Source organism: Mauremys mutica, chromosome 3, assembly GCF_020497125.1.
Source record: "Mauremys mutica isolate MM-2020 ecotype Southern chromosome 3, ASM2049712v1, whole genome shotgun sequence".
NCBI classification, from domain to species: domain Eukaryota; kingdom Metazoa; phylum Chordata; order Testudines; family Geoemydidae; genus Mauremys; species Mauremys mutica.
The window spans coordinates 195,531,628-195,537,627 of NC_059074.1; the positions used below are offsets into that span (position 1 = coordinate 195,531,628).

General features: G+C 44.9%; 1 protein-coding gene across 1 annotated transcript in view; it reads right to left on the bottom strand.

Moving 5' to 3' along the window:
• UGP2 (UDP-glucose pyrophosphorylase 2) overlaps nucleotides 1–682 on the bottom strand; it is a 42,688-nt gene extending 42,006 nt beyond the window's left edge. The window contains exon 1 of the mRNA XM_045008369.1: nucleotides 549–682. The gene's annotated coding sequence lies outside the window, so the exon portion shown is untranslated. The remainder of the gene's footprint in view (nucleotides 1–548) is intronic.
• Between the last annotated feature and the right edge of the window lie 5,318 nt (nucleotides 683–6,000).

Sequence of the window (6,000 nt, forward strand, 5' to 3'; positions counted from 1 at the left end):
TCGGCCAGCCGAAGGGGGTATCCCCCCCCGCAGCAGGGGCAGGACAGTGGGGTGGCTTCCTCAGCCGGCCCCCCCCAGTGCCAGCTTCCGGGGGGAGGGGCGACAGAGCCAGGGCTGGGTCCCCCGGAGCAGCTTTGGGGGAGAAGGAAATTGGGGGGAGGGGGGTATCCGCAGCTGTCCCCCGTCCCCGCTGGGGGGGGGGGAAAGGGGGGAACGTGCCTGGCTCCTGGCCCGCCTGAACACGCGCCCCCCACCCCGGCTCTGTGCGGCTCCCCAGGCGCAGCGCGGGGGACTCGGCTCCCGCCTGGCTCCACCTCCCCAGCCCGGCAGGGAGGAGCGCGCTGCGGCGAGGGTCACACCCGGGCTGGGCTGGGCTGGGCTGGGGGAGGCAGCCGGCCACACGCTCGGTGCAGCCTCTTCCTGGTCCCCTGACAGAGGAGGAGGAGGGGACGGAGCCTCCCCCGCCAGGATTACGTCACGTGCCCCCCCCCCCCGGCCGCGGGGTCCCAGTGCGGCGCCCCCCACAGTGACCCAGCCGAGATACCCACCTAGTTGCGTCAAGGCCGGGGCGGGGGCGGGGCTAACGCTCAGCCTATGGCGACGCCCTGAGTGGCGTATCGCACAAGAGGGGTTCTCGCTCCCGGGGGGAGGAGGGGGGGAGACAGCGCCTCACGCACCGGCCAGCTCCTGGGGCAGCTGCCAAGCGGAAGTTCCGCCTCCGGGGACGGCCACCTCGCACGGGACAGGCAGCGTCGGCCGCCAATCAGAGCGCGGGGCGCTAGCGTGGGCAGGGCCGCGCTGTACCTGGCGAGCGGGGGGTCGCCCCTCCCCCCGCCCGCCCGCCCGCAGCAAGCCCGAGCCGCGAGCCTGGGTGTGCGCGTCGCGCGCCAGCAACTGACGCCGGCGGGGCTGGGGCGGGAGAGACAGGAAAGCGGGGGGGGGAACCGGGTGTCACGCGGCCCGTCCCCGCCACGGCTTGTGGATTGAGCGGGGCCCGTGGGTGCGAGAGACAAGCACGGGCCGCGCCTGGGCGTGTGCACGGGGGGAGGCGGCGGTGTCACAGCCGCAGTCACTGAGCAAGAGCCATTCAGGGGGGCTCAGGACAACCCTGAGGGGTACGAGAGCAGCTAGTGACCGTTCGCAGGTGGGTGGGTGGGTGGGGGGGGGTGAATGGTCCGCTGAGTATAAACAAGGTTCTCCGCCGCCTCCGTTTCCAGACTTAACCTTTCTAGTGTAAGTAATGTATAGGCATTAACAGCCGACCGTCGGGGCTGCCCCATATGCAAGTTTCTTGAGCGCTGTGTTGCTTTGTCCCCAGCTTGCATCACTGCGTGAGATGTTGCTATAGCAAATCACAGTTGTGTTGCATCAGAGCATCACCAGATTTCAGTGGGACCTTGGCCCGAGGACGGGTTCCGTGTCTGAGCCAGAGTTTGTATGACTTGAGAGTGAATGCATAGGTGCAGTAAGTGAATATTCATGTTGACAAATGTGCTATATGTAGGACCAAGTCTGATGACTTTCGAGGTGTCATATGGGATCACTAAGAGTTTGAGAAGTTCTGGTCCAACAAGGTAAATCACCTGGAGTTATCCTGGACAGCCACACCATCAGTTAGCCATAACACTGTATTCTGAATGATTTATCAACTTAGTTCAACAAAAAAATTAGTTGTATAGGAATAGCTTTATCTATGTTATGTATATGTGTTATCACTGGAGGAATGTATTTATATCATCTGCAAAAGAATGTACTAAAGGGACCTACTGTTACCACAGGCAGGGGAGTAGAGGGTTTTTAATCTAATGTGGTAAAATCCTGTGCTATTCCAGCTTTGCTACTTATGTAGGAGCTGTCTAGTAATTGTCTTATCTGCAGGGTCTAGATCATCTTCACCACGCAATCTGTCATAGCACCCTTTGGGTAGTCATTCTGCCAATTAGCGATAGAATGTCTGTGTGCTTGGCAGTAGTAAAACTTGTTCCAACCAATATATCCTTTTGTAATGACATAAACTCTCCTGTATATCAAAGGTCCAGTAGAATAATTAACTTGCATCTATCCTTGATTAATAGGGTATATGCTTTCTACAGCAGAGGAAGTCTATATTTTAACCATCTCTCCACTGTTACAAAGTAATTCAACTATATTGGATATGTATATAAACAATTGAGACTACTAGTTCTTATTTTACTGATATCTGCAGTTTAAAGGAAGAAACATCTGGCTACAAGTACACTACTAATCAACTATTTCATTACAAGAGATCCACAAATCTGGTGCTTTTTCACTTTTAAAAAATGATGAATCTTAAAACTCAGGTTACAGAAAATTTAATAAAAATAAAAAAAATCACATCTACATCAATCCAATTTTCTGGTTTCTGCTGTCTGTAATTTTAGGTCTTTTGCACTTATTTTAAAAGCAGTTATACATTTGGCTCTTAGACTGAGAGGAAGTGTGAAAGGACACTAGCTAGATTTTCAAGTGTTATGAATCAGCATAGCTCCACGGACCACAGTATTCACCAATGAAATCTCCAGTTTAGAAGTTCATCTCCACCCTGTATATGTGAAGCATTTTGAAACACCTGTTTCAATCCATGTAGTAAATAATACACCTGTATAAAAATGTAACACTGAAGTTTAACTTTTTGATAGTTAAAATGTGAAACACTGATAGGGGAGGTTGAATATAGACTTCTGTTGCTGTAATTATACACGTGGGTAGTATGTGTAGGTGCTGTGTTTTATATGTTTGTTCTGATTTCTGTAATTAACTGCAAACTAAAAAAATGAATTAGCCTTAAGTGTCATTTGTACCCACTAACCAACTTCTGGAATCTGTTCTACACAGAAATACTTTTAATTGTTAAATATTTACTTTGCTTCCTGTGCAATCCTTCTGGCATTCCTTGGTTTGCTAAATCTGTCCCAGAGTATAACATTCTATTTCATCATGGATACCACAATTTACATAATATGAAATTCTAAAAAATAATTGCAATTTTTATTTGATTTGTTCATGTGATATGGCAAAGACTTAAGTTTATCTTAAATTCATTTTAAGATATACATGAAGCAATAGACCTCATCCAAATGTCCAGTGGAATCAGTGGAAAGACTTCCACTGACTTCAAAAGACATTGGATCAGTCCCAGTATGTTTCTTATATGTTGCACTGAAACGTGGTATTGTGATGTAACAAAATTATGTACTCTGAGATCTCTTTAACAAACTAAAAAGTGCCAAAAAAAATGTTTTTTAATTATAAAGTTAGGCCTAATTTAAATTCTTTGCTGAATACACCCACACACACAGATGCTTGTGCTCAATTCAAATTTCACTAATCTTTGCAGTTTACCTTTAAGATTTTGTCAATTATTAATAGCAGAACAATCAGCATTTACACTGTTCATAACATACAACACTGGAAAGAAGTCTCACCATTGCAAAACTAAATTTTATTGTGTGAGTGACTTTCAGTTGCATAGCAACAAAAAAACTTCAAAAACAGACTCCAGAGAGAGACTGCTGAACTTGAATTAATATTCAAATTAGATACAATTAACTTAGGTTTGAACAGAGACTGGGAATGGTTGGGTCATTACACTAATTTAATCTATTTCCCCATGTTAAGTATCCTCACACCTTCTATGGGTCATCTCGATTATCACTTCAAAAGTTTTTTTTCCTCCTGCTGATGATAGCTCATCTCAATTGATTCGCCTCTTACAGTTGGTATGGCTACTTCCTCCTTTTCATGTTTTCCATATGTATAAATATCTTCTTGCTGTATGTTCCAGTCTATGCATCCAATGAAGTGGACTGTAGCCCATGAAAGCTTATGCTCAAATAAATTTGTTAGTCTCCAAGGTGCCACAAGTACTCCTGTTCTTTTTGCAACTGCTAGTAGTAACACGGCTGCTACTCTGAAACATCTTACAATGGTTTGTGTCACAACTAATATTTAACTTCTGGAGTACATATTTCATAGCTACATTTTTTTGTGGAGCAGCTGCAGTTGTTATGTAAAGATGTAGAATATGGCTGCAGAAAACAAGTCATCTCTATTTTGCAAGGCAGGTTTCTTGACTGCAGGATGCTGTAGGCTTCAGTTAATGCTAGGCTCTGGTGGCTATTGTGAGTTACATAATGTTTAAATAAAAAATAACTTTGTTATTTAAATACAAGCTCATCAGATTTTACTGTGAAGAACACAGTTGCAGGAGTGGATGCATTTCAGAGTAACCATGAAGTTATTCCAGGCACCTGGACTGGATGGATAAAACCCACACGAATGAGCAGCCTGAAACCACCACCGCCAGAATTACAGTTGAGGGCAATATGGGGGAATTTAAACATCGCAGATGTTCTTATATTTGGTTGCAGAGTCTGCAGACAAAATGAGTAGTGGTATGAAAGTGGTTCTGCTAACTGTAGTAATGTACAGGCCCTAGATATTTGTAATAACTTTCAGTTCTCATCTGTCCTGTTTTTGATGGGGACCTACCATATTTTGAAGATTACTGCCTACCCTGAAAAAATGAAACCTATTAGTATGGGTTGGGTGAAACCTTTTGAAGTTGGTGGATGTTGCTGCCTTTAATTGTTTCTTCATGTAGTCCCTGAATGATTCTCCTTTATGTAACCATGTAGCTGAAACAATAGGAGTACCACCCAAAACAGAGGCACATAGCAAAGCTTGAATACAAGTTGAACTCTGTGGCTCAAGGGTTTTTGCTGTGGATGGATAGAGCAGATGTGGGAGGTACGGTTCTGATTGGTGGAACTGTGCCTGAGACAAAAGGCAGAAAGCCCAGAGAAGCTGAGAGGTAAGGCAGCAATGAACCCCAGCCACAGCAGCAATGGTAGTGTGGTTCTGAGAAAAAGCTAAGAGCTTTTGGGCTGGGTGCTGGCTAATTGGAGTTTGGAGTTGTGGGCACTGAAACTCTCTTGTTTGATTTCTACTGTATTCTGGGAAACAGGACTTTGTATATTCTTTGTCAATAGGCAGGATTGTCTCAAAGATGCCATACTCCATCAATTTTTCCTCTTAATGGAAAGAACATGACAATGACACTAATACTGACTAACCACTTGGGCCAAGCCAAGAAAGATTCCTCATCCGCACCAGAGTGCAAAATGCACATTCAACTACATGTTACAGACTAGAATCTCCAGAGCCAGTTGTGCAATTTTTGCCTCTTAAAGTATTCCCTGAGACAACAAGATGATGGGCTGCAGTGATAGGAGGATACATAAGCATTGGCTAAGAGATTGTGAGATGACTGCAGTTTTGTGGGGCTTTTTCTAAAAAAATGATAGACCAGGCACAATTGCAAGTGCAAGCTTTAAGTGAGGAGGGCAGTCAGTCTCGTGTATAGGCTCTTATCACACAGCAGACCATGAAAGATGGGCATGAGAAGAAAACATGAAGAAATTAGGCATTGCAAGAAAGGGCACAAAAGCTTGTAAGAAACAAAAGACACCCCAGACAAATTTATTGTTTTGAACAGAATGTTGCCAACTCTTGCTATTTTATCACAAATCTCTTAGTATTTGGTGTCTTTTTTTAAAGGCCCAGCAGTCTGAGTTATATATCACCTACATGAGAATCTGTTTATTTAAAAAAAAAAAAGTTTCTGCGTTAATGGCTATGGAAAAAACTTGAAAATGTGAAGCCTAAGGCTTCAAACACCAGAAGGCAAATAAAAAGAAACCCAAATGTGGCATGAGTCAAGATTTTTTAATCCCAAAAGTGGGCAGACTCTGAGATTGTCCAGCATTTCAGCAAAGGTATAGAGTCTGCCTTAAGTACAACTTTTTTGCCATATGATTTGGGTAAAAGAAAACAGTAAATGTAGTGAAATAATTCATTTTGTAGAGCTACCATTCCAAGTTCTGCTAGACTGGGAGATCCTACTACAACCAGCTAAGTGGAATATGGATAATAGTGGCCCGCAGGAGAGGAGACTGAAAGTGAACTTCTGACTTTCAG